Here is a 24667-nt window from a genome sequence, read left to right on the forward strand (position 1 = left end):
CAACAATTTGGAGGACAAGAAGGAAGACAAAGGCTGAAAACCCCCTTCCCCTTCTTCTCCCCAAACAAACTGAGTAAACAACCATAACAGCAATCCATACATTCCTGAAATAAAGTCCAGCATTTTTATCCGACACATCATCACACATAAGACCAGCACAATGACTATTCTGGTTAGTGCCCCCCGCTTACAAAAGCTACTTATTAGGGACAACATCAGAGCTATTTTTGGGTAAGGAAATAACCCCAGGGACCACAAAGGTATTAAAACTTCAAAAACCCCTAGGGACCAGAAATACCGGCAAGCTTCCACTCCAAATGACATTATGAATCACCAATATGCCCACAAAATAGCCAAAACCAAAATATTATTGTTATAGGTTTTTTTTCCACTGTTTTTTGGCCTCCGATTCCCGGCCAACGCACCAAAAAGTATATTGTCCTGGTTTAGGACAAATTAGGGGAAATCTCCAAAAGGGAGCCCCCCAAACAAAACAAACCTCCAACCACCCCTCCCCCAACACCAGGTTCGGGAAGGAATTTCTCGGAGGAGCAAAGTGGAAAACAAAACCTATTTATTACAAGTAACAAAAGAACACTCCCCAACACACTAAAAGGAAAGAAACAGACTGTGTGGTGAGGGCGCTGAGCTTCTCTTGCAAGCTCCAGGTGTCCTGGACGTCTCAGGTCAGGTCCAGAGCCGGTCCAGTATCTTCAGGGGAGGGTAAGAAAGAGGGAACAAAAGAAAAGAAAAAAAACAGCGCAAAAAGCAGAAAGCAAGCAAGCAAGCAAGCAAAGCGGCTAGCCAAGCCAAGCAGCAAAAAGCCAAAAGCAAAAAGGCCTGGTCAAACACTCCCCCCCTCTCTTCCCCGCCCCGCCGCAGCAAGACGGCCGGGGGTGGGGGGAAGAGAGAAAAGGCACAGCTGCCAGACACAACACACGATATTGGGATAAAGGCTGTCAACCCACAACAGAGAGCTGTTAACAGACCTGGATCATGACTGATTAGAAATTATTGAAATGCAGACTAAAGTGAGAGAAGATGTAGAAGATGGGCCCCTCCCATATGGGAGAATTTTATTTACAGATGGATCATCATGAATGGTAGCCAGTAAACAGGTCTCAGGGTATGCAACCATAGATGGGCAGAACATGCAAGTTGAGGAAATGGGAAAGCTACCCTCAAATTGGTCTGCCCAGTGCTGTGAAATCTATGCCCTGAAGAGAGGACTAGATTTACTAGAAAAAGATAAACAATCTATATTGACTCCTGGTATGCATTTGGGATTGCCCATACATTTGAAAAATATGGGAAGAACAGGGGTACCTTAATTCTTAAGGCAAAAATTTAGTACAAGAAGAGCTAAGAAAACGAGTACTAGAGTGCCTGAAAAAACCAATAGAGATAGCCAAAGTTCACATAAAAGGACATCAAAAAGGGGACACCCTGGAAATAAAGGGAAGCCAATTAGCTGATCAAGTAGTGAAAGAAGAAGCTTTGGAACAGGAAAGTCCAGTTAAAATTCTTAAGATAGAGAGAACACCTAGTAGAGAAAGAAAAGAGGAAAGACCCATCTTTGATGAGAAAGAATTAAGAGAGTTAGAAAAGATGAGAGGACAGTAAAAGAAAATGGAGAATGGTGGACCCCTGATGGACGGCAAATTTTAAATAAAGCTCATGCCCAAAAGGTGATGACAGAGTTATATGAGTTGACCCATTGGGGAATACAAGGATTATGTGACCACTTTCCAAGGGATCAAATGTGCATGGGAGTATGTACCATAGCAAAGGCAGTTACCAAGGGACGTTTAACTTGCCAACAAATTAATCAGAAAATAATGAGAAGAGTAATTTCTGATCTGGGGGAAGAGAGTTGGCCTTGCGGCCGTTCCAAAGCGTGCGGGTAGACAGCACAGAAATGTCCCCTGTCCAGGGACACAGACACTTATTAGTGACCGTGGATCACCTCACCCATTGGGTAGAGGCGTTCCTGACCAAAACAGAGACAGCCCAAGCAGCCACAAAAGCAATCCTTGAAAACATCATTCCCCAATATGGGTTGATAAATAATGTTGATTCTGACCGAGGTCCACATTTTGCTGCCAAAGTCTTACAACAAATTGTTGAAGCCCTAGGAATGAAATGGAGGTTGCACAGCCCATTGGCATCCCTGGAGCTCCAGAGGAGCAGAAAGAATGAATAAAACCATCAAAAACATGTTAACTAAATTAGTTACAGAAACCCAGATGAATTGGCTTAAATGTCTACCCTTAGCACTGTTACAAATAAGAACAAGGCCTCGAACAGGTATAAGAGTCTCACCTTATGAAATGATGTTTGGACTCCCCTTCTTGACAACCCCGTATAGCACAGCAATTTATCCAGAAGGAGAGACAGCCACCCAAAAATAGGTAAAGGCCATAGGAAGGAGTTCAAAGATCTGAGGAAAAAGGTCCATCAAACCTCTCCCTTAGACACTAAGGGACATAACACCAATCCAGGGGACTGGGTGTTAGTTAAATCATGGAACTCTGCACCTTTAACCTCTAAGTTTGAAGGCCCTTTTCAGGTCCTACTCACCACCAATACAGCCATACAACCCAAGAGAGGGGGTGAACACATATAACCCAGACTAAAGGACCTGCACCACCTCCCACTGAAGAGTCAAAACCAACCACATCCCCGACTAAGTCTTCTAATGAATGGATTTGACTAATCACTCAGACAATCTAAAGCTAACCCTCCAGAGGAGACCTAAAGACTATTGGAGACTGTCTATAGTCAAAAACTTGTTAAGAACTGTTTAAATAATCAAAACTTGTTAAGAACTGTTAAAAATTGCAGTTAATGTTATTTATATTTTACTTTTGATTTTTAAAGGAGATACTTTCCTGTTGCATGTATTATTTGTTAGTGTTTATTAAATAATGAAGAATTTTTAGTTTGCGTTGGAGCCTTTGTTTGTTTTGGCGTATATTATGATTTTGTAGGATTAGCCATAAGGTGTATTATGATTTTGTAGGATTAGCATAAAATCATACTATTATTTTGTAGGGTTAGGCATAAGAGTAAATACCTTGTTATTTGTTTGGTGTGAGTATTTTATCTATCATTTTGGATACCGAAAATTCTTAAAGTCATCTGACCATTGAGTTCAAGGTTTTTAGATGAACGTTTTTGTGTTAAAAAGTTAAAATACCCCAGTTAACTCCAATCTTAGTGTATAAAGTAATCTCCTATAGAACATCCCTCAGGGCAAAAATAAATTAGTAAAGAAAAGTCAAATGTGTTGACACTGAGAGAATAAAAAACTCTGTACTAAAACCAACGAGCTCTTCTGTAGGAGAAAAGCATAACCAGGAGGCAAGGCTGGGTGAGTCTACATTCCGCCTAAACCCAGCCACTCCAATCACTGGGTGCAGCTCAGTAGTTGTAGAGTTTAGGGGAATGCCTCATACCAGACTCCTGGGAATGCTCTTACTGATCTTACTGGTTAACATCATGCTGGGAAGTCAGAAGAGCCCATGTGCTAAATGTTACTACCTCCTTTACAGAGGGGAAGAAACAGGATCTTTAATACGAGTACATACAAATTTAAACTTAAACTGTGCCAACCTCTCTCTGTTAGCAACCTGTCAAGGGCACGGGAAGACTTATTGGATTTCACAAAACATAGAATGACTGCAATGACTGCTTGGGAAGCGTCATATAGGAGATGCTTGGCTTTGCTTTGAACCTAAGTCCAATCAAAAAGGCACAGCAGACTTAATAAAAGAGAAAGAAGTAACAACATCAGTAAATGAGAAAGAAGACCTAGAAACATCTCGTGGGAAAAACTTGTTCATAGATTTAGTGGAAAAGATCAGGAAAGAGTTAAAAGTTACTAATTGCTGGATCTGTGGAAATACACAAATGGCCAAAGTCTGGCCCTGGGAAGGGATCAGCTTAAGACCAATAGAAATCTCAAAATGGACACAAACAAGACAAAAGGTATCAGCTATTGGACAAAGAGGAAAAGAATGGTGGGAATTGAAGTCTAAAATAATTGGAGAAGAGTAATGTATATCTACGAAAGGGAAAAGGCATAGAATGTATAAATTTATAAAACCCCAGTAGGAGAAATATCCTGTAAGAGATATTTAGAAATACAACATCCAGTAGCTGGGTAGGTCCCTAGAGAAGTCAATAAATACTGGAAGTATTATTTATTATTTATATATTGGATAAATAAATAATATTTATTAAATGATAAACAATACCATTTTAATCTATTAATTTTAATTTTTATCAAATAATGAATAATATTAATTATCTATTAAAATGTTATTTATTAAATAATAAGTAATATTATTTTATAAAATACTATTTTAATATTATTATAATAATACTAAAATAATATTATTATAAATTAATGATATATATAATATTAAATTTATATATATTATAATATATATTACATTATATTATATTAGATTGTATTATATTATATTATATTATATTATTATATATCATATATATCATATATATTATTATAATATATATATTATATATATTATATTATATATATGATAATATATAATATGTATACCAATATATATATTATAATTGTATAATATATATTATGTATTATATAATATATATATTATTATATAAAAATATTAATTATATATAATATAGATAATTATTTATATATATTATATATAATATATATAATATATATTAATTAATATTATCACTATTAATTATATATTAGTTATATATAAGTTATATATAATAATATTAATTAATCAATATAGAATCTATTATATATAATATAATATAATATAATATAATATAATATAATATAATATAATATAATATAATATAATATAATATAATATAATATAATATAATATAATATAATATATGTTATATATTTATATAATATAATAATAGTAATAGTAATAGTAATATAATAATAATAATAATAATAATAATAATAATAATAATAATAATAATAATAATAATAATAATTTAAAATAATAAATTTAACGCTGAAAATCCGTTGGAAAGAAAGAAACAATGTGTATCTACCGAGATGGATTTAAACTCCATGAGTTTACTGGAAAAGGAATAAATAAATGATTAAATAAAGAAAGAAATAACGGAATAAAAGGAATAGACCCATTCTGGGGAGTGAGAGAAATATCCAAGTACTGGGAATTTCCAATGACTATAAGTGATGCTTCCTGGAAAGCTCCAGAAAACCTGGTTTGGATATGTGGGAATGTGGCTTACACTGAATTACCCGGGGAGTGGAGCAGCACTTGCACTATTGGAATTATTAAAGGGTCATTTGTCTTACTCCCAAAAGAGTGGATCGAACCTAGGGGTCCCAGTATGTGATTATTTCAGCTAATCTAGCTGACCAAAAAGAAACTTAATTGAAATTGGAGGAACACAGACACGGAAAAAGACAGTATGGACCCCCCAGGAAATAATTTGCACTCATGGATCGGCAACCCGGGCTCAAGATGGGTCTTGGGGACACCGGAGTCCAATTTATACGGGGTTAAATCGGATTCTGAGATTACAGGCAGTACTCGAGATGGTATCGAACCGAACCTCTCTAGCTTTAGACCACATAAATGACCAACTATCCCAGACTAGAACTGTAGTGTATCAAATCACACTAGCAGTAGATTATTTATTAGCTGATGATGGAAACATATGTGGAAAATTTAACTCCTCTGAGTGCTGCTTAGAAATAGATGACCGCAGTGAAGTCATTAGAAATATCTCAAAGGAAATCTGGAAGTTAGCTTATGTTGGAACACAAGAGTGGACCCCTACATTTGATACCAGCTGGTGGGACAATTTCTGGTCATTAAAAAACCTGGTAGGGAACAAAAACCTTTTTCATCTTATGTGAAATTGCTGGTTTGATCCTCCTACCTTGCATGCTCCCCTGTATAATTCGAGTTGTAACATCTGCTGTACAAGCAAGTGTAATGATAGCAAAAGAGCTTAACAAAAAAGAAGTAAAAGTAATCATGATAATGAATGATCAAGAACGTGAAGATGCCAAGCAAATTTACAACCAATATTAAAAATTGTACTTTCAAGAAGAAGTAATTGCTAAATGATGCAGGCTTGAGCCCAATCGAACAATTAGAGGGGGAAATTGTAGAGAATACATTGTTAAGGGAGTTGATATAAAGTTCATTGTTAAAGGAGTTAATATACAGTTCCTATGTTAATTATAGATTGTTTGTTGAATGTTGAATAGTTATGTCAAGTTCCAATGTCAGTTAAAGGATTTATAATTATGTAAATCCCCTCACTGTCAGGTGTTCTCCCCACTGCTCCTGTCAGCGTTCAGAAGCGCATAATCACGAGAATGATTCTATGCAGGTGCTTTTATTGAAGAGCTCTGGGTGTCAGGGGTACAAACCCAAATCTGTCTCCAACATGCATTCAGGAAAAACATGTTTTTATATTCAATCCTCATATAACTTTCATGTTTATTATTAAACTTATATTGTTCTATTGTATACATAGATTTCATCCAAGCATGGGCTCATCGTGACCCCCCCCTCAAACATCTAACATAGTTTCTCAGGATTCTTCATATGATTAAACAAAAATTGTATTTAATTACTAAACAATCATCACATCTAACAATTATATCTTTTATCATATACTGCTTATGCAGGTGCAATTTCACATGATCTGGCAAACACAAATTCTAACATTTTCAGAGTCTATTTTAAACATTTTCCAGGGCCCCACTAAGTCTAGCTTCTTTCTAATTCCCCAAATTTCATTATTTCAAAACCTTTTACTGTCACTCCCACTCATCTAAGATGGTGAACCACCCGACACCATAAAGAAGAGGATTATGTCATAATAACCAAATATGAAAATGCCATTAGACCTAGCAGAAAAGAATGACCTAACAAAAACCCCTAGAACAACAAGCCGCCATGCAAATGAAGAATTAAAATAACACCTCTAACCAAAGAAAACATAACCATGGTCAGAGCTTTTTGCCTTCATCACCCTAACCAGAACGGGCCAAGAGCAGTGGAGGGACCATGGACCTGAAACCAGCAGTGCCTTCCCAGAGACTCTTGAAAGGAGAGAAAACCCAGCCAAGCCAGGCCTTGCTCAGCATTGCAGTTCCCTGCTCAGGGCCTTGGGCTCCCTGCAATCCTGCCCTCAAGGATCTGCTCTCACCAGGCCCTGGGCAGCCCTTGGCACTCCCTGCCCTCACTGGGGCCCAGCCATGCTCCAAGGCACTTGGAGTTTTGCTGCTGACTCCTTGAGCAGCTTCTCCATCCTTCCCTGCGTGCCTGAGGCTCCTGGAGCCAGCCCCAAATCCAGCGTGGGGCTGATTAAAAAACAGAAAGCCCTCAGGAGCTCTTTGTCTCCCTTCCATTGTCTTTGAGTCTCCAGGGCTTGTGCAGGGATTGCAGTCAGTTTGGAGTTCTCTTCAGGAGGGAGATTCCAAAGTGCACATCAGGATTTTTGGTTTTAGTCAAGGAAATATTTTTTTATTTTTATTTCAGAGAAGAGGGGACAGAAGCATTCCTCAGGTGATCTTGATGCTGAATGTCTCCTTAGGAGGTCTGGGCAGGGAGAAGAATGAGCCCCTTGCAGGCTGAGCCTGTTTGGACAAGCTGTTCCTCACCCCAAACCTCACCATATCTCACATCACAAAACATAAAAAAAATTTAAGCATTTTTCCTTCTAAATAAAATGTAATTAATTAACAAAATTATATTTATATTATTCTAATTGTGATAGTATTATTCAATATTTTACTACCTAATTTTTATGTTTATATTTAAAAATCAATACTATTTTAGCAAGCAAAAAATTATTTCTCTTTAGTTCAAAGTAAACACAATACGGTTCATTAATTAATTAAGCTTTATTGGCTATTTATTTCTTCCTCTTTATGAAAACTAATAATATTTGTAGCCCTTTTGGAACCATTTTTATAAACTTTTTCTCTAAAAGGGTCAAGGGGCAGCACTTTGGGGTCCCTGGAGACATTTCTGGGGCACATTTAGCGCAGTTTTGGGTCTGGGGAGGGAATTAAGAGAGAACTTGAGGGTATGGAGGACACTTGGGGGAGCCGGGTGGGCACATGGAGGGGCACTCAGGGATTCTGAGGGACAGTTCGGGGTCCGGGGCAGCACTTGGGGGTGCAGGGGGGCCCTTGGAGGTCAGGGAGGGGAATTTGGGGCCCTTCGGGGTCTGAGCGGGCCCTTGGGGGCCTCTGACGGGGCTCTCTGGGGCGCGGGGGGGAATGGGAGTTGTATGCGCAGGTACCATATGATTTAATAGGGTCGCGGGGCATGATGGGAGATGAAGTCCCGGCTGGAATAGCACCAGATTTTCGCCGCGGAGCATGATGGGAGCTGTAGTCCCGGAAGTGGCTCGATCACGATGTTTGGGGGTCCGGGACGGCTGTTAAGGGACACTTTTGCGTCCGAGCCGCGACTTGAAACCCTCACGGGAACTTAAAATATTCGGGAGTCCTTGTGGGGAGCTCGGGGAGCTCTAACCGTGCTCTTTAGGCCGCGGGTCACGGCAGGAGTTTTAGGCGCGGGACTGTTCTGAGGGGCTCTGGGGCTGCAGGGGATGAGAGGAGATGAATTTCCACAAGTGGCTGTACCGAGCATCTGAGGGGCTGGGAGCACTCAGGGGGTCCTGGGTGCTTTCGGGGGCTCCCGAATGGGCGGTGAGGGGGCACTGAGGGATCGTGGAGGGTCTGGGAAACACTGATGGGACAGATGGGGGCGAATCCTGGGGGGAACGGGGGGGGGGGGGGGGGGGGGTGTACTGTGGAGCGCGCGGCATGACGGGCGTTGTAGTCCCGGCTCCAATGGGGCTTAAAAGGGCCGCGGGGTGTGATGGGAGTTGTATGCAAGGAGAAAATATGGCGCCTTCTAGGGCAACGCCCCTAGGCCCGGATTCCTAGTGATGATTGCTGCGAACGGTGATGGGTGGGAGCCTCGGCAAATGGGATGTGGTGGAGGCGGGACCAGCCATATCACCCTCCTACAGTCCTTCCAGGGACAGTCCAGTCCATTCCCAGTACAGACCAGTATAACCCCACTAAAGCCCATTTAATTCCAAGTAGAACCCAGTTCAACCCCAGTGCCCCTCCAATCCCTCCCAGTGCAGCCCTGTCCGTCCCAATACACCTGAGTTCATTCCCCGTCCTTCCCAGTTCCTCCCAATGTGATCCACATGATGCCCCAGTGTCCCCAGTTTTCTCCGCAATGCCCCCAGTGTCCTCAGGTTGTCCCAGTCCTTCCCAGTGTCACTCCCAGTATGTCTCAGTGTCTCCCACAGCGTTCCCAGTGTTCCCAGTATGTCCCAGTCCTCCCCAGTGTTTCCAAGGACAGTTTCATTTCTCTCGGTGGCCGTGGCAGCCCAACCCAGCAGTGGGGTCAGTGCAGTGCCCATGGCCACAGCCCCTTGCAGGGCCCAGTGCAGCTTGGGCTGATGATCCACCCTCACAGCTGGCCCAGGGCAGCTCTGCAGTGCCTTTGGTGGCACCTGGGGCTGGCACACACCTGAGCAGTGTGTCTGTTTGCAGTGGGAAACTCAGGAGTTTCAGATTGCTTCAAAAAACCCCAAAAATGTGAAAACCCCTCTTAGGCTGAGTGCAGCCAAATCTCCAAGCACAGCAGGGCCCAGGGCAGTGAGGACAGACAGGATGGGGCTGGGCAATGAGGAGCAAGGTTGTCCACACTGGGTCAGAGCTCCAGGCACAGCCTCTGTGAGCAGGCCAGAGCTGCTGAGGAGAGACCCTGTGCCAATATCAATCACAGAATGCTGCAATCACCTCTGCTCTAAAGAGAAATTTAATCAAAGACACCCTTTAAAATAGGAATGTATATTTTATTACTGCTCTTTGAAATCTTTCTCCATAACTGGACTAGGAAAACTTTAATGACCCTCTCAGGGCTTTGCTGTTGTTTACATCAGACTCAGTCTTTGAGAGTCAATAACACAAAGTTAAATTTAAACTCCAAATTTTCTTGAAGTTTTAATGGCTCCCACTGAGGGACACCACTGGGAAAGTGTCCCCATGTTCCAGTTAGAGCAGGACACTGCAGGCAGTGATGGCAGCTGGGGACAAGCAAGGCAAAGGTGTCTGTGGTGCTGAGCACACCTGGATGTGTGTCAGGAATGCCAAGGGCCAAGGCCTGAGCCTCAGCCCCTGGCCAGGCAGATCCTGTCCCTCCCTCCTTGCTCAGGGCTCTTCCCGGGATGGGCACTGGCATGTGGGGATGTGCAATGGCAAGGGCAGGAGCATGGGGCGGCCCCTGCCAGGCTGCTGAGCAGGGACGAGGAGGCAATGAGGCCCCAGGCCTGCAAGGGTCACTTGTCTCCTGCTCCTGCCTCAGGCCCAGGCCCAGCCGCCATGGCCAAAGTGCTGCCCAAGTTGGCTCTGGCAGGGCTGTCTTGCAGCTGCTGCCCATCCCTGTGCCCTGTGCAGCCCAGGCTGTCCTACGGTGTCCCTGCCCTGCGCCTCTGTCCCTGCAGGCTGTCGGCATCCCCCGGCTGCCCCACCTGGCTGGGCCCTTCCTTTGCTGACAGCTCTGCCTCCTGTCTGCCTCTGCCTGCCCACACAAAGCCTTGGGGCTGATACCAAAAGGGTTCATTCCATGTTTACCCTGCCTGTGAACTTTCAGCACAGGAACAAGGCATGCAGGGGCTGCTTTCCCAGCAGGAATGGGTGGAAGAGAAGATGAAGACATCTGGCTCAAGGGTGCAGGGATAGAGAAAACAAGGAATGAAACTGGGAACTTGGGTTGGGTTTTACGGAAATGGGTAAATTGTAATTCATATTTAGTGACTGTATATAAACAACACACTGGTAGAATTACATGTCCATGTGAGGTTGGGAGTTATCCCTCACCAGAGCTCTGGCTTGAATAAATGACACCCTCTGAAATGGCAAATTTATGTACAGGCACAAAGCAGCTCTGTGCTCAGTGGAGTGGAGACTGAGGACAGCAGAGGAGACCTGGGAGGGATTGAAGGGAGGTTTCAGAGATGCTGGATCCTTTTGGCACAATGCAGAACAGCCGGAGAAAGAAAGAATTAACGCAAAGGGCAGATAGGGAAAACAGACAGGACCCAAAGAGAAAGGAATTTCCTTGCCAGGGCAGGGCTGTAGTGCAGCATGTCCCCCAGCAGGAGCCTTTGTGTGGGCAGGCAGAGGCAGGCAGTCGTGTCCCTCAGTGGGAGCCATAAAACTTCAAGAAAATTTGGAGTTTAAATTTAACTTTGAGTTCTTGAGAAGTTTTTTCAAGACACTCTCAAGGACTGAGTCTGATGTAAACAACACCAAAGCCTGAGAGGGTCATTAAAGTTTTCCTAGTCCAATCATGGAGAAAGATTTCAAAGAGTAGTAATAAAATATACATTCCTGTTTTAAAGGGAGTCTTTTGTTAAATTTCTCTTTAGAGCAGAGGTGATTGCAGCATTCTGTGATTGATATTGACCCAGGGTCTCTCCTCAGCAGCTCTGGCCTGCTCACAGAGGCTGTGCCTGGAGCTCTGACCCAGTGTGGACAACCTTGCTCCACATTGCCCAGCCCCATCCTGTCTGTCCTCACTGCCCTGGGCCCTGCTGTGCTTGGAGATTTGGCTGCACTCAGCCTAAGAGGGGTTTTCCCTTTTTGTACTTTTTGCAGCAATCTGAAACTCCTGAGTTTCCCCGTGCAAACAGACACACTGCTCAGGTGTGTGCCAGCCCCAGGTGCCACCAAAGGCCCTGCAGAGCTGCCCTGGGCCAGCTGTGAGGGTGGATCATCAGCCCAAGCTGCACTGGGCCCTGCAAGGGGCTGTGGCCATGGGCACTGCACTGACCCCACTGCTGGGTTGGGCTGCCACGGCCACCGTGAGAAATGAAACTGTCCTTGGAATCACTGGGGAGGTCTGGGACATACTGGGACACTGGGAATGCTGAGGGAGATACAGGGACATACTGAGAGTGACACTGGGGAGGAGGACTGGGACATACTGGGGACACTGGGACCTACTGGGAGTGACCCTCGGGGATACTGGGACATACAGTATCGGGGACAGTGGGGCCGTTGCGGAGAAGACTGGAGACACTGGGGCATCCTGTGGATGACATTGGGATGAACTGGGAACGACTGGGAATAAACTCAGCTGTATTGGGAGGGACTGGGCTGTACTGGGAGGGATTGGAGGGGCACTGGGCTCGTACGGGGTTCTACTTGGGATAAACAGGGCTGTACTGGGATTGTACTGGTCTGTACTGGGGATGAACTGGGCTGTACTGGGAGCGAATGGATAAGTTGAATGGGCTGTTCCCGCCTCCACCCGATCCCATTTGCCGAGACTCGCGCCCATCACCGCGAGCAGCCAATCAGCGCCAGAGAGCAGAGACTCGGGGACGGTGCCTACGGTAGCCACAACTCCCGTCATGCCCCGCCGCCCGATTGAGCCCCATTGCAGCCGGGACTACAACGCCCGTCATGCCCCGCGCTCGAAAGAACCCCGGGATCGGCCACCCCTTTGTCCCTTAAGTGTCCCCGAGACCCTCCAGGATCCCTCAGTGCCCCCTCAGCGCCCATTCGGGACCCCCCAAAAGCGTCCCCGGACGCCCTGAGTGCTCCCAACCCCACAGATGCCCGGTACAGCCGCTTCTGGAAATTCATCTCCTCTCTTCCACCGTTGCCCCAGAGCCCCTCAGAACACAGTCCCGCGCCTAAAACTCCTGCCGTGCCCCTGCCCTAAAGAGCCCGGTTTGAGCTCCCCGAGCTCCCCCCAAGCGCTCCCGAACCGTTTACGTTCCCCCGAGGATCTCAAGTCGCGGCTCGGATGCAGAGGGGTCCGCCAAGTGCCTTCCCGGACCCCCAAACAAAGCATTGGAGCCACTTCCGGGACTACGGCTCCCATCACGCTCCGCGGCGCATGTCCAGTGCTGTTCCAGGCGGAACTTTATCTCCCGTCACACCCCGCGCCCCACTGAGAGCCATTGCAGCTGCGCCTCGAACTCCTGTGATGCTCCACGGCCCCGTTAAACTGCTTTAGCCCTCTGCACCTACAACTCCCATCAGCCCCCACGCCCCAGCGAGCCCCGTCAGAGGCCCCCAAGGGACCGCCCGGACCCCGAAAGGCCCCAAATTCCCCTCCCTGACCTCCAAGGGCCCCCTGGACCCCCAAGTGCTGCCCCGGACCCCGAACTGTCCCTCGGAATCCCTGAGTGCCCCTCCAAGTGCCCACCTGGCTCCCCCAAGTGTCCTCCAGACCCTCAAGTTCTCTCTGAATTCCCTCTCCAGACCCAAAACTGCCCCAAATATGCCCCAGAAATGTCTCCACCGACCCCAAAGTGGCCCCTTTTATCCTGTCTCTGAAAATGATAAAAAAGATAACAAAAGGATTTAAAATACGTCTGATTAGCATAAAGAAGGAAAAATCAATAGCCACACTTCTCAATGAATTAATGTTGGGGATTGTGTTACTTAGAACTAAGACCAATGAATTTTTTGCTTGCTAAAATGCTGTGGATTTTTAAATATAAATATTAAAATTTTGTATTACAAATATAGAAGAATACTATTTTAAATTAGAAAAATAGTTATAATTTTCCTAATTCCATAAATTATATTTTTAAGGGGAAATACATAATTACTACTATGTTTTGGGATGTCAGTCTGTAAGAGACGGTCCAAGATCCCTCATCTGCCTCACAGCCGCCATCAAGGACGGAGATTGAAGGCCCCTCTAGGACTGAGACTGAGACCCTTCAAATTCTAACCCAGGGGTGCTGGCCTGACTGGAGCGGGATGTCTGCCATAGGAAGCGAGAGGTTTCCTATAGGAACCAGTCCTGAAACAATGGGCCCTGCTCACTGCTGGCACCGGTTTGTGCTGTTCCAAACTGGACTGTCTGTACCTGTTCCCAATGGATTTATTCTCCACTGTTCCCTCCATGTGCCGTCCTGTTCCCTCCCAGCGGTAGATTATAAAAGAGCCCTGAGTTAACCAAAGGCTTTGAGACTCTCCCTGACGTGACCAGATGGATCTATTGGTCAGACCATGGGGATTTCATCTCTCTGTTGGCAGCCATTCCCCCCCTCCTTTTCTCTGTCTCTCTGTCCTTTATCTCCTTTCTAATCCTTCTTTTGCATTTAGTGGGCAATCACTAAAAGGTGCATTTGTTTTGGTTAATACTGAAAGTCCCCTGCTGTGTGTCTTTGCACCCTGAGATCAGTGAAACGAACCATCGTGACCCCCCTTGTACCAGGGGATGGTGGCACGGCCTGATGGGGTTGCTGCCCACAGCATGTGAACGTGATCTTCTCGGTGGAGACTGCACTGGTTCATCTGCTCTTGCTTTCTGGTCTCCCTATCCCAGAATTACCTGTGCCACCTGCCTTTCTTATATTGTGGTTCTCTGTAGTTCCTTCAATAGTCAGCCCTTCTTAAGTTCACTCTTGGAATAGGGGATCATCACCTCCCCATCGTATCGAGTGCATTCGAATGCACTTGAATGCATTTTGCCTGCATTCCAAATATGGTCCCTGTTTTTGATTTACTGTGGAATCCCTGCTTGTATTTTCTACCTCTGTCGAGGCTGGGATTGAAGGTACTTGAGATGATATTTGGCGTTCAGATTCAGGTGGTTTTTGTTTCGTATCAGTGACACAGCCTCACAACCATGAGTTCTGCAGCCTTTCATCTAAGGCCCAAAATGGCTCCCTGTCTCTTGTTACAAGGCCTGGATGGTGCCAAGGAGACCATGGTGATACTGGGGGTCCAAGGAGACCATGGTGACACCATGGACACTCATGGAACCATGGGCATTGTGACACAGCACGGATTCATGGAACCAAGGAGTCAATTGGGACTCTACCAAACCTCATGGAACCAAGGGCCCATTGTGACACTGGAGAACTTCAGGGAACCAAGAGTCTCTTGTGACACAGGGGGTACTCATGAAACCATGGAGACCATTTTGAAACTTCAAGGTTTGGTGGAACCAAAGGGTCATTCTGGCACTTCTGAGCCTTGGAACCAAAGGCACCACAGTGACACAGTGGGGCTCTATGGAACCATGGGGCCGTGGTGACATTGTGGAGTGTCACTGAACCAACTGCCCATGGTGACACTGCAGGGCCTGATGGAATCATGGGCACCATTGTGACACTACAGGGCGACATGGAAGCAAGGGGCCATTGTCACACTCTAGGGCCTCTTGGGATCCACGGGCAGTTGTGATACCATGGAAATTATGGCAACTGTGGCGCCATGAAACCAAGGAGACCATTGTGACACTACAGGACCCCATGGACCTAAGGATTCATGGAACAGTGCAGGACACATGGAACCCTGGGGCCATTGTGAAGCTGTGGAACCAAAAGAGCCCATTGTGACACTCTGGGCCCCCATGGATCTAAAGGTCCATTTTGCCATTTCAGGGCCCCATGGAATCCTGGAGACCACTGTGAAACTTTGGGGCCTTGTTGAATTAAGTGTCCCTGCAGGGCCTGATGGAACCAATGAGATCCCATAGAACCAAGGGTCCATTGTGACCCTGTGTTACCAAGGTGTCGTGGGTTGACCCAGGCCAAATGCCAGGCATCCATGTGGGCTGCTCACTCACTCCCCTCTGCAGCTGGACAAAGAAAATTTACTAAAGAGTTTGTGGGTTGAGATAAGGACTGGGCGAGATCACTCATCAAATACTGTCCTGGAAAAACAGGCCTAGCTTAGAGATGTGAAATTCATTTAATACTAACAAAGTCAGAGCAGGAAAAGGGGAATTAAAATAAGCCCCTCACCTCCCTCCCTCCAGCTCTACCTCCAACCGCAGCAGTGCAGGGAGTCAGGGAATGGGGTTTATGGTCAGTTCATCACCCATGGCTTCTGCCCCTGCTCAGGGAGAGGAGTGGTTCCCCTGCTGCACTGTGGGTCCCTCCCAAGGGAGACAGTTCTGCAGGACCTTCTCCCATGTGAGTCCATTTCAGGGGCAGCAGCCCTCTGCAAACTGCTGCAGTGTGAGTCCATGCCAGGGACAACAGTCCTTCCCAAACTGCTGCAGCATGGGTCACTCTTCCAGGGGGTGCGTTCCTCCAGGGACAGGCTGCTCCAGCCTGGGAGCAGGGCCCCTCTCTCCATGACTCTCCTGCAGGGTGCCTGGGTTTCCAGGGCCTGGAGCACCTCCTGCCCCTCCTTCTGCACTGACCTGGATGCCTGCAGAGTTGTTCTTCTCACATGTTCTCCCTCTGCTCTCGTCTGACTGGAGTTAAAACTGTGCCACAATCTCCATTTTGATTTCTTTTCCAATCTGTTATCACAGAGGCATTGCCACCATTTGTAACTGGCCCAGCCTTTGCCAGCAGCAGGTCCATCTTTGAAGCCAACAGGAATTGGCTGTGCCAGACACGGTGGAAGCTTCCAACAGCTTCTCACAGGAGCTATCCCTGTGCCCCCCTGTGAAATACAAAGCTGTGTTTCGTGTCAGGTACATACAGGCAACATGGTATTTGTGATTGTAATATGGGTGTAAACCGACCATGGGGCAGTTATAAAGACAAATTCTAATAATTACTGAGGAAAGCAAAGCATGGAAGAAGGCCTTTGAGCCTATCTTTTGTTCGTAATTAACCTTTATAAGTCTTAAGTTGATTTAGGAGCCTTTGAATCAAAGCTTTAAGAATGTTGCTTTTTGACAGGAACTTTCTGCTTGTAGTTAAGCCTTAAAGAGTTTTGCAATAATAACCTTTTGAAGTATAATTTTAGAATATTGCTTGTAGTAAGGATCTTTGAAACTATAGCTTTAGAATATATAAAAGGAAACATGCTTATCTCACACTTTAACAAAACTGTGAAAAGCAGCTTGAGAAAGGAAGATGGACATTAACTCAAGGATTAATAGTTTCAACCAAGGGAAGCTGGACATCACTGCTATGAGGTTTATAGTCCCTGCAATTAAAAGGTGGACCCACATCTGGAATCTGGACCACACAATCTGGGAGATTTCTTCCTTCTTTTAGAAAGCAAACCACCACCATCTGTCGATATTCCTTTCTGGGATACATCCTGAGAAAAACTAAATCACAATAGGTATAGAATTGTCACATAAAAATTGGGAATAGAAACTGCTGAGAAAGCTGATGAGTACCCCTATAAATACCTGTTTGCCTCAACTATCGGTGTGCAGTTGGAGGGAAAACATCCCCCACTGTACCAGCGCTGTATTGCTCTTACTTTACCCTATTAATTAATTAATTATTAATTAATTAATTATTTGCTGCTTGAATATTGGCCTAATCAAGCTTCTCATAACACTCCTGTGGTGGGAGCTGGGAGAGAAGGGGACGCTGGCCTGTCCCTCAGGGGAGGCGCGGCTCATTTTCTAACTGCCCGTGCCTCCCAGCTGAAAACTTTCAAACTCAGTGTTTTTCTGGGACACAACATTTTTCACAGGCTGATTCACGTTTGGTCAGGGGCTTCTCGCTGGGATTTGGGGTGCCTGACTCCCTTCACGTGGGGGATGTGGCTCCCAGAGGTGCTGCCTCTGGCCACAAGCCCCGAGGGGATGGGGATGATGTTGAGGAGCAGAAAACAGGAACACGGGAATGTGAATCGTGGGGTTCAGTGGTGGGGTGGACAGCGAGCATCGCTGACTTTTTCTAGGGTAAGAAGACCTGCAGATCCGGGATGGAGATTCAAGGGAAAACTTCTCCTTCCCAGCCACCAGTGTGCACTGGTGGTTCTGTGGGGAAGGAACAAAGCGTTCGGTCACTCCTGCTGCCGAGGCACTGGCAGCATGGTGGGGGTGGGCTGTGAGAACAAAGACCCTGCCCTGCAGGCCAGGTCTGGGCTGTTTGGCCTGCCCACTGCCGGGTTTTGAGGCTGTGATCCCACTACCCGGGCCCAGGGCACTGTTCTGTGGGCCAGGTCTGGGGTCCTTGGTCCACCCACACAGACTGGGGCCAGGGATTCTGTCCCACCCAGTGGTGCAGGTCCAAAAAATCCTCTGCTGCTGCTGCTGCTGCTGTTGCTGATCTTTCTGGGAAAAAAAAAAAAAAAAAGGTGAACAGAGCTACCAGCTCAAAGTACGGGAAAGCCACAAGTCAGACTCAGCCCAAGTGATTCAATTAAGGACAGTGGCCAGAGCATTCCAGAAATTTTCTCAATATTGTTTGATAACTATCAATGGATTTTTAAAAATAGTTATTAGTGATTTTTCTTTAGCAGTTCTTTGTTTCAGGATTCTGCAAGACTGTTTCAGGACCAAAAGGGATCATTCAAGGATGTCAAAGATAAACATCTGCAATGACTGGGATTGTACTGGGATACTATGGGGATCATACTGGGAGCAGCTGGGCCCATGCTGGGGCAGACTGCGATCACACTGAGGGAGACTGGATCATACTGGGATCACACTGGTATGGAGTAGGAGCCTGCAGGGTGCAATTGAGACCATATTGGGGACAGATGGGATATACTGGGAGTGACTGGGATCATTCTGAGGGTGACCAGGAGCAGCTCTGAGCAACTGGGATCATGCAAGGAGCAACTGGGAGGAACTGGGAGTCACTGGGTGCATGTTGAGGGTGATTGAAAGCAACTGGACTTACACTGGGATGAACTGGGGTCATGCTAGAGGTGACTGGGATCATACTGGCAGTGAGTGCCACTACACTGAGGCTTACTGGGAGTGGTTGTGAGCAAATGGGATCATGCTGGAAGGAACTGGGAGTGACTGGGAACCTGCTGGGAGTAACTGGAATATGCTGGGAGAGATTGAAACCACAGTGGGGGGAAATGGGAGCCACTGGAACCACATTGGATGATAATGGGAGCAGCTGTGCCCGTGCTGGGGTCATACTGGAACTGACTGCGATCACACTTGGAGTGACTTGAAAAGTATTAGGGATATCTGAGAATGACTGGGATCCTACTGGAATCTGCCTGGGAGTATCTAGAAAGGTGCTGGCTGTGACTGGAACCATGGTGGAGGTGACTGGCAGCAACTAGGCGCATACTGGGAATGACAGAGGGTCACTGGGCAGGACTGGAATCATACTGGGAGGATCTGGGAGTGACTGGAGTCATACTGGGGGGGACTGGGTGCAACTGGGATCATCCTGAGAGCCACTGGGATCCTGACTGGAGGGTACTGGGAGCTACTGGGCCCATGTTAAGAGGAAAATGTGGACATATTTTCAAAAGTGGGAGCAACTGGGATCAACTGGAAGGTACTGGAACCATGTTAAGGGGACTAAGGACACAACTGGGGCAACTGGGTTCGTACTGGGAGCAACTGGGACTACACTTTGGGCAACTGCCAGAAACTGGGATCATGCTGGAGGCAACTGGGAGGAACTGGGAGTAACTGGGATCATTCTGAGCTAACCAAAACCTCACTTGGCCATCTGGGATATACTGGGAGAGTCTGTGACCATACTGGGAGCGCTGGAGCCACAGTGGGAACAGCTGGGACCATGCTGGGGGCATCTGGGAGTGAGTGGGACCATGCTGAGAGGGACTAGGACTATTCTGGGGACAACTGGGATCATACTGGCAGGAACTGGGAACAACTGGAACTATTCTGGCAGCAGCTGGGGTCATACTGGGATCACAGTGGGAGCAGCTGGGTCCATGCTGGCTGAGACTGGGATCACAATGAGGGCAACTGGAATCGTACTGGGATTTACTGGTAGTGGCTGTGGGCAACTGGAATCAGGTTGAAAGCAACTGGGGGGAAGTGGGAGTGACTGGGAGCATGCTGGGGGTGACTGGGATATACAGGGAGAGACTGGGAGGCATGAGGATCATACTGGACACTACTGGGGTCCTGCTGGCATTGACAGGGAGCAACTGGGATCCCACTGGGGGCCACTGGCATCATTCTGGGAGTGACTGGGATCATACTGGGACTATAGTGGGTGTCAATGGACCCTGACTGGGGTTACTGGGACCTACCAGGCCCATGTTGGGAGCTGCCTGTGCACACACTGGGAGGAACTGGGAAAAACTGGGAATGACAGAATGCATGCTGGTGACAACTGGGATGTCCTGGTAGTGACTGGGATAAAACTGGGGCCAGCTGAACCCCGCTGAGGTAACTGGGAGTGCCTGGCAATGACTGAGAATGTTCAGGCAACTGGGATACACTGGGAGTGCCTGAGACCATGCAGGTGGTGACTGGGACCACACTGGGAGCCACTGGGAATGTGCTGGGGGAAACTGGGACCACACGGCGGGCAACTGGGGGCAAGTGTGAGTGACTGGGGCCCTGCTGGGAGAGACGGATCATACCAGGATCTTACCGGGATCATACTGGGAGTGAGTGGGAGCAGCGTGATGGCTCCATTGCTGGGGCTGGAGGCGCTCCTGGGAGGCCAGGGGGCAGTGCGACCCCCAGCACGGGGACCCTGAACCACCATTGCCGGCACTGGGAACACCCTGCTCCCCTTATCCTGCACAGATACCCCCCTGAATCCCCCATTCCTGGACATCAGGACCCCCTGCTCCCCTTTTCCCAGCCATCCCATGGCTCCCAGCCTCCAGACTGGCCATGGGCTTGACCCTGGGATGCCTGGAATGCCTTGGATCCCCATTCCTGCCTTTCCCAGCCCCCAGCCCCAGCTTTGTGCAAAACCAGAGACCCCCTGAACTGCCTGGGTGTCCCCACCCTGGCACCCCTTTTTGGGAAACCCTGGACTCTCCTTTCCTGGGCTCAAGGATCCCCTGGAACTCGATTTTATCTCTCCACATCCCTACCCCCCATTTCCATGACCCAGAGACTCCCCTGCACCCCCATTCCTGAGAACCCAGACACCCTTTTACCCCTTTGGCCAGTACTGAGACACCCCCGTCCCTCGGCTGCGCCCTGTCCCTCGGCTGTGCCCTGTCCCTCAGTTGTCCCCTGTCCCTCAACTGTCCTCTATCCCTCGGCTGTCACCCCCAGGATGGTCCCAGTCACTTCCAGTTACACTCAGTATGATCCAGTATCATCCTGGTCACTCCCAGTATGATCCCAGTATGATCCCAGGTGTTCCCATTCAACCCTACTATACTTCCAGGCACTCCCAGTATGGTTCCAGTCCTTCCCAGTATGATTCCAGTATGACCCCAGTCACTCTCAGTATGGTGCCATTTGCCCCCAGGATGGTCCCAGTCACTCCAAGTCAACCCAGTACGATTCCAGTCACTCCCAGTATGATTCCAGTCATTCCCTGATACTCCCAGTATTATTCTAGTAACTTCCTTTATGGTTCCTCTGTGGTGCAAGTCACTTCTGGTGTCTCCCAGTATATCCCAGTTGTCCCTAATATGTTTCCACTCACTCCCAGTTGCTCCCAGTAGCTTCCAGCATGATTCCAGTTGCTCATAGCCACTCCAGCATGATTCCAGTCACTTCCTGTATATCCCAGTTGCCTCAACATGGTCCCAATTGCCCTTAGCCTGCCCCCCGTCACATCCAGCGTGATCCCAGAATGATCCCAGTCACCCTCAGAGTGGTGCCAGTTGCTCCCAGTCTGATCCCATTTTTCCCCAGCATGGTCCCATTTCCTCCCAGTTGCCTCTAGCACAGACCCAGTCCCTCCCAGTATGATCCTACTCTGATGCCATGATGATCCCAGCCTGGTCCCAGCATGGTTCCAATTGCTCCCAGTCTGATCCCAGTTGCTCTCAGTGGCCTCTGCCATAGACCCAGTCACTCCAAGTATGATCCCAGTATGAATGCACTCTGATACCAGTCCCCCCCAGCATGGTCCCAGTCAATCCCAGTTGCCCCCAGTGTAGACTCAGTCACTGCCAGTTGCTTCAGGCACCCATGGCTGAGACTGGATTCCACCTGCAAAATTCCCTATATCCAAAGAGTGCTCCTAGAAAAAATCTGCCATTCCTGACAAGTCTGGCTGGCCTTGGCCCAGTGAGGCTCTCACCTGCCTTCCAAACACTGGGGCTCTGTGCTTTCCTTCCTATGGAAAACAACTGTTCTCTTCAGCCAGGTGTCCATGCCCAGAATTGGGAGTTCCGCATCCAACGCTGCCTGTTGTGACAAACGGGAGGAGATTGTTGGCTGGAAACATTTCATGTGTGGCGAGAGGAAGGGGCAGGTCCAGCCTTGCCCTGCCCTGGAACTCCAGCCCTGCCCTGCCCTGGAACTCCACTCCTGCCCTGCCCTGTAGCCCAAATCCCCCAGAGCCTCTATCCCAGCCCAGCAGTGGCTGCCAGTCCCTGGCACAGCACAGGCAATGCTCCACAGCCACCTCTGCAGCCCCCAGCCCAGCTCCTGAGGGACAAAATGAGCCCAAGGCCCACCTGGGGGAAGGGCCCAGGAAGACCAAGGGGAATTTGAGGCTGACCACAAGGCAAGCACACATCTTGACCCTACCTCCTCTTGGAATTTCCATCTGAACACTGCTGGAATCCAGGAGTTGGTAGCTGTGTGTGTGCTCCTCTGTATTTTCTTTTATTACTTTCTCTCTTTCTGTGCTTTCTTTTCCTTCTTCTAATTCCCTCTTCTTGCAAATTTTGAGTAACTTAAAATTGAACACGCTTACAGTTTGTGAAGGTGAAGGGGCCAAGTTAATGCTTTGAGAAGTGTTTTGTGTTGATTGAATGCCATATTAAACCTTTTGCCAAAGTTTCTGTGATTTTCTAAAGTTTCCAGTAAAAGCTGTTTTGTTGTTTTGAGCTCCTAAGAATCTTTTGTTGGTATTTCTCCAGTGAGTCCAACTCAGAGTACGCAAAGAATTGTAATTAATTTTAAATTACTCCTTGAGAGAGTTGTTTAGTGGATGGGGGTCAGGGCTTGTGTGTCCTGCTTGGCCCAGCCCAGGCAGGGCTTTCCCAGCCACATTCCACACTCCATTTCCCAGCTGGAGCCGCTGGTGCCTCTGAGTTGTGCTGCCCCAGCCCCAGGGACACTCTCCTTGTCTGCCCATTCCCCCACGGTCTCTGGGCAGGGATGGCCTCAGTGGGGGCTGCTGACATGCTCAGCAACTTGGAGGCTGCTGCTGAATTTCACTGCTCCAGAGGCTTGTTCAGCCTTCAGTGTGGTAGATAGGGAAAAGGCGCTGCGGAAGATCATGCGATGTCACGGAAAGCCAGGACCTTTTGTTCCTCTAAGATAAGAAATTACCCTAGGAATGTGGCCCCACTAACAGTAATGCCAGTAACTTTCCATTCCTTACCCAGTACTTTTCCATTCCCTACTAACCATAGATAAGAAGGACAAACCCCCTTTTGACGTAGAGACCCCTTAGACTATAGGACCCCACGAGAAGAAGTAATAAATGCCTTTTGATCGTCCATCATATTGATGTCTGAGTGTGTCATTGGCCCGAGTGGCCCTGGAGAGTGGGCTGCCGTGCTGATCCTCAGAACCAGGTCACCTGCCTTGCACCAGAAGGCAACATTTGGTGCCGGGAACCCAGAAAGCGATCTGCGCCCGGGGAACGGGGATACTCCTGGAAAGAGGACAGCGGCTGTAGCAGCAGGTCTGACCACAGTGGGAGGGACACCTCCCGACCAGCGTGGACCATGGAATCCACAGCGAAGGTCGTAAGTCAGGCTCATGAGCAATGGGGAATTAAAGGTGAGCTCAGGAACTCTAATCTTGCTATTGCAAGGCTCCTAGAGCTGGGGACGATCGAACGTCCGGTAAATATATTATATTCGGAAGCGTGGGAGATGTGCACTGCCACCTCAGCAGAGGACTCAAAGTCCGCAGGCAGTGGTAAAAACCTCAAAGCGTGGGGGAAAGTAGAAGAGGCCCTACGCAAGACGTTAGAAGAACAGGAGACGCGGGAAGCCGCGCATGTACGTTTATTAGCTACACCAAAGCCGGGGGTGGAGGCCGCAATGCAGACCGCCTCTGAGAGCGATCGGATTGAAATAGGGAATATGCGGGGGCCAGGTGCGTTCCACCCTTTTCTGAGCCCAGACCCCCCCGGAGCCCCCAGGAGACCCCCCGGATCACCCAGGGGACCCCCCGACCTTCCCGCAGAGCCTGCTGGGTCCTAGCCCCCCCGCAGAACCGTCCAAAAAATCCGCGGTTTCTCTATCCGTCTCTTCCCCGCCGGTCGGCGATCCGGCGCAGGAGGCAGAGCAGCGCGCGCGATGCTTCTGGCAGGGACTCGTGGAGGAGGCGCGGAACGCGGCCGGATTGTTGGACCCCGCCGGGATCGGTAAAAACTCGCCCCCGCCATGTGCGTTTAAAAATGGCGCCAAACCACATGGCAAGGGCGGAAGGGACGAGGCGGGGGGCGGAAACGCAGTCAGCCTGCTTAACATCGCATGCGCAGGCGAGCGGGGAGACGGGGCGGTCCCTGCAGTAGAGTGCAAAATCAATCAGAGCGCTCTATCCAAATTAGGTCCTTATAGGGTAAGGACCTCCCCCGGCAGGAGGCGGGGAGACCCCAGGGGGAGGGAGCGGCACAACCCCCAAAGGGAGGAGCGAGGTCGAAGCCCAACAAAACCGCACGGAGCGCTAGAAGTGTACCGGCAGTCAGCTTCCGGCTCAGAGTCAAGTAACAGCTGCTCAGACACCTCGGAAGAGCCGACCGAGTCTGGCTGGGACTCGGAAACCGAGAGAGCAGAATTAATGCGGTTTCGAGCGAAACCGAATAAAGATTTAAACAATATCGGGAAACAATT

The sequence above is a fragment of the Melospiza melodia genome, unplaced genomic scaffold (genome assembly GCF_035770615.1).
Source record: "Melospiza melodia melodia isolate bMelMel2 unplaced genomic scaffold, bMelMel2.pri scaffold_35, whole genome shotgun sequence".
NCBI classification, from domain to species: domain Eukaryota; kingdom Metazoa; phylum Chordata; class Aves; order Passeriformes; family Passerellidae; genus Melospiza; species Melospiza melodia.